We start from the raw sequence: 10,013 nt of genomic DNA, 5'->3' as shown, positions 1-10,013 counted from the left end.
ACTTACTGAGCATTAGGGATAAGCTCATTCCATAACATTATGTTACAGGAAAGGCATAATCTATTTTGAGAAATATGAGTGTATATTATCAGAAGCTGTCAGCAAAAAAAAAAACAGTTCCTCTTAGAAAAAGAGCAATAGAAATATGAGAATATCTTAGTCACTCTAACTGAAGACAGTTTTGTACTTGGGAAAAAATTCTGGCGTGATTCTGGTATGAGAATTTTAAAATATAGACAAATGGTTTCACAGAATCATAGTTTCTTACTGTCTTGTCCTGTAAGTTATTACTGAGTTACATGCTATACCTTAATAATGCACACTATAAAGTGCTTTCCTTTTCCTAGACATTCTCTTATTTGTACAATTTTAAGCATTATTAATGTGAAGGTTATTTCTGAGAGATACTTTTTAGTATTCAGCTTATGCAAGTTCTATATTTCCTCAGGTGACAGAAAAAGCTGGGGCATGAGAAAAACTTCTCTGGCACACCAAGGAAATTAGATCACCAGCCACATCCAAAAATAAAGCAGCAGTAAAGATACAGAACATATTAATGAAATTCTCTATCATATGCTGCTACCACACATGTGATCCAAAAGTTGTGTATCTTATATGTAAAGCACTTAGAAAGGTCATATTTGGTAATGGCAACAAAGGTGAAGCACGGCAAAACAGTTCAATGTTTGGGAAACAATGTGTGTATCATGGAAGGGAAGGTTACATGAGTCATAGCCTGGCTGCGAGACCAGGGGCTGTTGGTGGTGGGCAAACCACTCCTGTCAACATGGGCTACTCCATCTGACACTGGATCAACGACTGTGTTTCCTCGGTGAAAGAAGCCAGGGAAGTAAATAGCAAGAGTCAGAAAACTAGAGGAGTTGCCCCCTCTCGTCAGCCTAGGCACTGAGAGAGACAGCAGGAAAAAGACTGTGTGGCAATAATTATATACAGTCACGTAATTAGAAATTATCCTCACATCACAAACCCATTAAGGGAGGTAAATGAAGGTAGGGCAGACAATGGAGGCTGTTGCATTTGGTTGCTTTCTGCCATCTGACTTTCCAGTGTTATTTGCATGATTTTGCTATAAATAGCTTCTGTATATATGTATACATATGGAACTAAGACTACAATACCTTTTAGTGTTTAATAAACCGTTTCTTCTTCTACAGAAAAATGGGGAGAAGCTACAGTGCTCTGCAAGGTAAATATTTTCTAATTCATGAGGTCTGAAAAACATCAAATTACCATTTGCAATATTCGAGGGCATTAGCTCTTCCTCCCTCCACATACACATTGCAAGAAATACACCAGATTTCTCTTCCAGCAAATTTGTTTGTAGTAACTTCTAACATAACTGACTGCAGTTACTGTCTGATGCTGAGTTATAGCAAGATTGATCAGTTTGATTAGAGTTGGTGAACTGTTTCTAGACAGGCATTTTATTTGAAAAATACAGCCACTTTTTTCCTCACCAAATATGTACAGAATGAACGTGCTTTATGTGTTTTAAATGCTCATTGTTTGAAATTATGCGGCAGATGGTATAGAATGCAACATACTAAAGAATTATTAACCCTTTAATCTTGTTGCAGCAGTTTCAGCTGCTGATCTTCAGTGTGGACAGCCATCCAAGGCACCTACTTTCATTTATCCTCCATCACCCAGGATATTTTCAGACCCACTAAGGAAAGCCTCACACACTCCTTTGACAGGAGCACCCTCCCACAGGAGTAATCAGGTCATTTCTTTCAAACCGGCTTGTGAACAAAGTTTTGCTGCCAGAAATGTTGGGGGATGGGGGGAGGAATATGGGAAAGAAAAGGTGGCTCCTTTGCTTTGCTGAAGACCAGGCTTTGCTGGATTAGTAGCAGCCCCTGAAGCTGCTCTGGCTCTGTGGTTCAGCTGGACACTTCTGCTGGAACCTAGCCAGATTTCTTCCGCTCGACCTCATTGAAGGAACGTCTCTATCTCCACTGGGTCTACAGACATGGAAATGAATTCAGAGTTTAAGTGTGTTTTTGCAGCAGCACTTACCAAGCTGGAGGAGACCTTCCCAATGGACTAGTAAAAAAAAGTGGCAAGCTGCACACACAGTGCTGCGTTGTATCCCAAAGCACCTTCAGCATAGTTTTACCAGCAGCTGCTATCCTGAGCTATTAAAATATTGACACTGATTAGGGGCTTTTGTTAAAATGCATCTCTTCAGTCTCAAGGAAAGGCCGTGTCTCATATTCTGCTTGCTGCTATGTGCAGCTTACACTGCTGTTTGCCAAGTGTGTCTCAGAAAGACTAATGATGTTTACAGTGCTTCATACACATTTGGACACAATATTTTCCTGTTAATCACATCCAGAATTCAGACCGCCCAGTGAGATGGCCTTCTCTGAGCAGAAGAAGAAATATCTGCTAGTGAAAATGATTGGTAAAGCAATACAGAGCTTCATGAATGCCTAATTTCTCTGCACCTTTTAAAATTGCAGCTGTAACTTATATAATTACAATTATACAATTGCAATTTATAATACATATAACAGAATTTCAAAATATATCACAGCAGGTCTCTTGTGATGGAGCCTAGATCATTGCTACAGAACTCTGTGCAAGGAGCATTGATTCATATCAATTTTTTACCTAAGGGAACTGACAAGCTAGAGACCTACTGTGTGCACCCGCCACTGTGTGCACGCTCTTACTGGGAAGACTATAGGAGCTGTATCATACCTCTCCCTCCTGCCCAGTCCTCCTAAACATTAGCACGGCCCAGTGTAGCATGCGTTCACTGAATTAAAGGGTGCAGCAATGCTGACATAGCCTCCTTCTCCTATCCCAATTCTTTTGCACACCTTCCTATAAATCACAATATACACAGGCTGTCACTGCAGCAACTCTGCCAGCTTAGATTAGATGCTACTAGTATAACACACGATCATGCCACAGGGCAAGCCAGGTCCCCAGCTACCTGTGCACTAATGAAACCATCATCAGAACTGCCTATATCTCAGCAGTGAAACTACCAACAGATTATATATGGAACAGACCATTAGAGTTAATGCACCTGAAAGAAAAATGAAGGGAAATTGCACTTAAACAGCAAAATGGAGGGACCAGAAATGGGATTCAGTAATGCCCAGATGAAGCTGAAACTCCCTGACCCATTCCAACCATTAAACTGCTTCGCTCTCCTTGATGACCTGTATTAGGGCAAAACACTGGAAGCATCAGACAGCTCCCAACATGACCTGCTTTGTTAGATGGTCCTTGTCTGAGAGGTCAACCAACTCACTTGCTCACTCATCTCTCATTTGGACTGAAGGAGGATTGAAGGGCAAGACAAAGAAGCTTTTCTGAAAGGCAAGAGTTAAAGTACAGAGGGAGTTGTTGGGGATGGGTATAAGCGTATTGGGGAAATACAACATTCATATTTTTCTTTAAGAATAGATGAAAACTCTTACTCCTCCTTTTCTTGGCTATTGCAATCCCTTTCCGGTTATAATCTATTTTGGTTGCTTTAATTGTTCTGGAGGACTTGACCTGGTAGCAAGGCAGTAAACAACTGCAGTCCATCTCTCCTCTGAAAAACGTCTGTATTGCCTCCTTTAACTCTCTCTACTTCCTGAGAAACTTCTGGAGTCATTACTTAGTCCCACAAATGGAGAGTAGAGCTCTGTTAAAACATAGAAATTGAAATTCAAAGCAGAAGCTTGTGATTCAAAACAAGGTGTGCTATCTCACAGGTACTCACTCACCAACCCTAGCCCTTTCAAAGGCATGATAGTGCTTTTACCTATCACATACTGTCCAGTAAACACTTATCTAAGACTTGTGGATGTCAAGAGATCCTCAATATGCCTATTTCTTTCCACCGATGCAGCAGTCAATGTGATACTGCTCTGTGCCAACAAGGTATTGTGCCATATTGTGCTGAAATTCAAACAACTGGTGCAAGATGACTTGAATGAATTCCAAGTAACTGAGGATATTACTGCCTTCCCAAGGGTGAAGCGACAATGCTGTCAACTCCTCAGAAAAGGAGGAATACGTATCGTTCATCAGCAACATTTGAGCTGCTTCAGGGACAACATCAGTGTACCACAAGCGAACTGCAGTGAAAAGCCTGTCTTTTTTTATGAGATATGCATCTGAGGCCTCAAGAGATGGGACAGAGGGAAATGGGAAGACTGAGTGCATGAGTGAGAGAGAGGAGTCAAGGGATTGAGAACTACTAAGGATATATGCTAGCTCACATGGTAAAAGGAAAGAATTAATGTCCTTCCTGCAGAAACACATTTAGAAATGCTGTTGCCAAGAAAGAGAGGTAAGAAGGTCTGCCAAGAGCAGAAGAAGCTCCTAAGGATACTTATGCAGAATTTTGTGGTAACCTAAACTCTTTTACATGACTTTTGCTAAGTGCATATTTTGTATGAGGTAAATACTTCAAATTGTTTTGTTTAAATATTTCAAAGTATTTTCTCCCTGTTCACAGATAAAAGATGAAGAAAGCACACTGCCAAATGCAATGTTAGTAATCTTCTGAAATCTCAGCATCCTGCTTTATAAATATTCTGTAACCGTAGGCAGAGTACTTCCAAGCAGTGTGCACTTAGGGCTAAAGTTCACATTACAGAACCACAGAAGAGACCTCCTGAGATGTCCCAGTCCAACCCCCCAGCTCTAATGGAGTCAGCTACAGCAATTTGCCCAGGACCATGTCCAGTTGGGTTTTTACTATCTCCAGAGACAGAGATTCCACAGCCTTTCTGGGCAACCTCCACCAGTGCTTGACCACCCTCACAGTAAAAAAACGTTTTCTTACATTCAGATGGAATTTCATGCATTTAATTTATGTTCATTGCCTCTTGTCCTGTCACTGGGGACCACTGAGAAGAGTCTGGCGTGCTCTTCTTCATTACCTCCTGTTAGGTGTTTATACATGTTGATAAGATCCTCCTTGAGCCTGCTCTTCTCCAGGCTGAACAGTCCCAGCTCTCTCCGCCTCTCCTCATAACAGAGACTCTCCAGTCCCTTAATCATCTTAGCAAACCTGCGCTGGACTCGCTCCAGTAAGTCCATACTTTCTTGTACTAGGGAGTCCAGAACTGGCTGCAGCACTCCAGATGTGGCCTTGCCAGTGCTGAGAAGAAAGGAAGGATCACTTCCTTCGACCTAAGAATTTAAACAATTCTTATACATGCACTGGGTCACAAATAGAGAAGAAAAAGTAAAAAATTCACTACAAATGGACAGGTATGGCATTGTAACAGGGGAGAAGAGAGCCAACAGTCCTTCTAGATTTTAGTTATCATACAAGAAACAACAACTTCAAGACTGAGAAAAGCACCCTGCCAAACTAGAGTACAGTTTTTTGTTAGGGTGCTCTCCTGGAACCTGGAGAACTGTATTTAGGTCTCCACTCTATCTCAGGTGAAGGAGAAGACATGTGAACGTGTGCCACATCTAACCCAAGAGCTGGCGGGTAGAAGAGCCCTTTCCTTGGGCCCTTCCACCCTGCTTTCTCTGGCTCTTTATGGTGAGATTTATGTGATCTGAACACGTGCTACACTGGGCAGTTTAGGTGGGGGACTCCTGGACTGTGAGTCCCAGCAGAATTTAGGATCAAGATATCCACCCGAAAGTTTGGCTCTGCCAAGGGTTGTGTGATTCTACCAGTTCACTGACAGAGTTGCAGATGTCCATGGGATTTTTAACAACAGAAATTTAAGGACCTGTGCAATTAGATAGCAAAGCAGTATCAATGACAGACAATGAACCTAAATGCCAAATTATCCCTGTTGTTAGTCTGTTCTCTAGCCAATATAGTTGCTTTAATCTTGTTTCCCTTTTTCCTTTCAGTGGTAAATAATGCATAGCCCATTTAAGAAAACTGGACCAGATCTCAGGTGAAGGCAAACAGCTTCGCTTAAGTCACTTAACTGGAATGTGGTTTGCACCCGTGCAGGAGTTTTTGCTCAGTTATAGGAAGCCCCACCCTTGGGCTGAACGTCATGCCATTTTTAATGTTCTCTTGGTAGAAGCACAGATTCCCGAAACAGCAATGCAATATCACAAAAACACTTCTTACAAAGCACTGCTGTCCATTAACTGCCTTCTCCAAGGGACAGTCTCCTACAGACTCATCTCTAACTACAGGCACAGCAAGATGTGAGCATGAAGGACTGCAAGGCTACAGAGGCAGTCTCCAACACTGTGGATCCTTTATTGGCAATGAGGCTAGTCTGGATTTGCACTTCTGTGAGGGCACAGAGAATGAATCATATATCTTAAATATTAGTGGAAAAATTCTTGCTGCCTTGTCCTTTTGTATACTACATTTTTAATACGTTACCTTTGTTGCTTTGCTACTCTCAAACCTTCCAATGCAGTTTTTAAAAATACATTTATTGCCTTGCCCATGCAGTCTCTACTCAAAAAGAAGCAATCAAGGAAGCAGTGCTTGGCAACACAGAGCTGGATGCTGGCTGTTTCAAACACCATGCAGAACTTACTGCCCTGCTCATCACTCCCCAAGCCTTTAGCTGCTGTATCTCCTATGTAAGAACAACTGTCTCATGGCAGAGATTACTCTGTCCTGCCTAAAATTGCCCCAGAATTATTCCAAAGTTTGTCTGATAAGGAAAGACCAGTTATGCTTTCAGAATTGCCAGTGTTTACATGAATAGATACATAAACCATGGAGTAGGAGTTCCGGAATTAAACACCATGAGACAGTGATAGTACAACACTAACAACTGACTTTCCCTTCCATCTGCACTGTATGTTGCTGACAAGTCCTCCAAATAGAAATGGATACGTAAAATTATTACATGCAAATTATTACAAAATAATAATATGTGCAAAACTCAGAGCTACAAGATGGACACGAAACATGAATTTACTTGGTGTGAAACTGCTCTCAACAAGCATTTTCACTCTGTGAGGTGGAGGATGGTGGTAGCTATTTGACTGGCTTTCACGTGAATCAAGTGTGCTCAGGAGGTGCTTCTGGACAAGCATCCTAGATAATTTTCACATCCACATGATGTTGTATGGATTGCAAGCCCTGATTTGAACATTGACCCAGTATTCTCAGATGGCCAGAAGTTGAGTACTAGACTCACATTTTAAGAAAGCTGGAAGCCTTTACAGGTGACTTAGAGATCAAGGCACCATTTGGAATTGGGGAAGAAAGCTGTTGTGTAGACACAGCCTTCACCTCATCTCTGCAGCTGAAAGGAAATAAGAGGTCTCTTGGGTTGGTGAAGACGCTCATATTTAACACACTCAAAAAGTGCGAGCTCATAAAAAAAAGCATTGATTTTTTGTGAGAAGCATTTGGGAGTAAAAAACTGAAGCTTAGGCTTCGGTATTGTGTGCTTAGTCTTGACTCAAGTGGAAGCGATCACAGAGAGCAATAAACAGAAGTCTTACAGACAAAGAGCAATTCGGTCTGGAAAAAAAAGGTCCATGAGGTTAAAAAAAAAAAAAAAAAATCATAAAAGGGGCTGTAGCTAAAAAAGGGAATATGAAAGGATGAAAGCTACATCATTTTTCTATTAAGTCAGAGAGTGATGGACATTTTATGCTCAGGAGTTTTGAAACCAGCCAGGCCCAGATCCCTGGTGGCACAAATAGCATTTTTTTCACTAGCCTGTTCTTCTAGTTTGCATTCATTAAAGACAGTGAAGGAACAGAACTGTCTCATTTATAACTCATGACATGTGGACACCCAGGACTCGTCTACCTTATATGCTTTGTCAGTGTAAATCAAAATCTCCTCTCATGAGTGTGTTCACAAGTTTAATACCTTGGGCAGTCAAACTCCTTCCTGCTGTGTGTGGATGAACAGCAACCACTAAACCTGCACATACTCAGAGCTTGGAGTTGTTACTACTATTTTTTCTGATGTTTTAGCACCTCTGACTCCAGCAAGCAGGATCCAATTCCCTGCTCAGTCACAAATCTTGTCCATAGCCTTGGCAAGACAGTCATCCTCAAAGATGTCTGTCATCACCCCCTCTGGGCCAGTCTGCCTGCAGCAGGATGCCTCCTTTCCTGCGCTGCAGAGCCTGAGCACAGACACTCCCCATGGGCTCCCGTCACTGCTACTTGATGAAGGGCCTCCCTCGGTGCGAGCCTATGGCCCCAGCACAGACCCATAGACCTGAGAGTCATCCAAGGATGCAGAAGAGGCAAGTGTGACTGAGGAGCAATTTGTGTTGGGAACAGCTGCAGCAGGGTAGGACAAACTGGAGAGTTACAGCCCTGCTCTGAGCCACAAGTGAGGACACAGGTCACCAAGTGACACAAGCTTTGTTCAGCAGGTGCCAAAAATCACTACTGACATCCATCCCCTCCTCCCTAGGTCTCCGCCAAAAGCCCACCATCTCTCATTTCAATTTGCCCTGTCATCGAGTAGAGACCAGACCCTCATGGCCTGCCCAGGGACCAGCTTTCCCCGTCTCCATTAGCCCTCCAGGAGCTATGTGTCCTACTCCAGTTGACGAGACACATCAAAGGGAGCCTCAGCTGGCTGCCTGGGACCATAAACCAAAGAGTACCTAGAAGACACCTTCCAAGACAGTTATGCAAGAATAGCAAAATTATTCTGCCTTGAAGAGCACAGCTAGAAACCCTTTACCAAAGAAGTTCCTGGATAAAGATGATGCTTAACTCCACCCATGTGTTAGGGAATCTGCTTCTCAGTGGCTGAGGAAATGTGTTTGCCTTGCTAGGAACTGGCTGCAGTCATGTTCAACAGCTTTGAAGGGCAAGTGCCCATGCAGTGAGTTTGGCTGGTGTGGTCCAGGCTCTGGGGCAGCTGGCTGTTGAGGAGCTTCTTTGGAGCTTGACCAAAAATGTCAGAGTGGAGGCTGTGAGCAAACCTAAGAAAGCCAAGAAGTCTGACATCATTTCAAAGACTACTGCTATGATTGCCCAAGGCAGCTTTGCCTTCATTGTTTCAAGGGCAAGGCAAGCTCTGGGGCTTGGGTAGGACCGTGTAGGGAGAAAATGGCACGGGATTTTTTGGAAGGATTGCGATGCTTTGAATTCTCACTTTCTCTTATCTGCCAAAACTGTAAGTCACTCATTAGTGTAGTAAGAAGAGCCATAATGGTATGAAAAGTTTTTTATTACTGCCATATTATTATTTTATTTACAATAATAATACTGCAAAATATTGCTTTATTATGGAGTTTTATTATTATATAACTTAAGGGAAGCTGAGGCACAGAGACATGAAGAACTAAACCCTTCAAGCTCCTCAGGCCCATTGTCACTATTGAGTGAAAGACTCTGCCCTATGACTGATGTTTCAGAGCGCCATAAAAGGCTTGGTGAGAGTGTGCGGACACACAGACACAGGCCCAAGGGGAAGGACCCTTTCCAACAAGCTGTCTGAAATTAGGGGGGCACATGTGAACATCTCATATTGGCAGAGCTGCAGCCCAGCTAGGTTTTCTTTCTTGGCATGGCTGTATGGCCAAGAAACAGTTGCTGAGCAGCCTCTCCTGGTAGAAATGAATTACTGCTTTTCCAGAATTAGGGTTCAAAGTGTTTAATTCCAGCTACCATCGCTGCAACAATATTTTTCTCTATTGCTTTGCCATACTGCCAGCGAAAATCTGAATGGGTTTACAAATACACTCTAGCAAATCATCTGTTAAGTTGAATGACGGTTAAGATCCAAGGAGTGTCTTTTCATAAAATCAGGTGTCTGAGAAGATGAATCATCCCATTGCTTTAAACAGTTCATGACCTACAATGTGTCACACTCCACACACTTCTGTGATTTTTTAGCTCTTTGTGTAGGCTTTTAAATCCCTTTGCAAGCAAACACTTAAGGACATTCTCTCGTATTACGAAAAAAACTGAAGCATGTGTATTACTAACTTCGATTGACTTCTGCTTAATTGTTCTGCTGAATCTAATTGTCATGCAAGATTGCTCACAGTCAAACTTTGTGGACACTTAAAAGTTCGAGTTTTTTAACCATGTAGAAATAATTATAG

The sequence above is a fragment of the Platalea leucorodia genome (assembly GCF_965183815.1).
Source record: "Platalea leucorodia genome assembly, chromosome: 7".
In the NCBI taxonomy this organism is placed as follows: Eukaryota; Metazoa; Chordata; class Aves; order Pelecaniformes; family Threskiornithidae; genus Platalea; species Platalea leucorodia.
The sequence above is the reverse complement of the archived record's forward strand: the minus strand, read 5'-3'. Positions refer to the sequence as shown.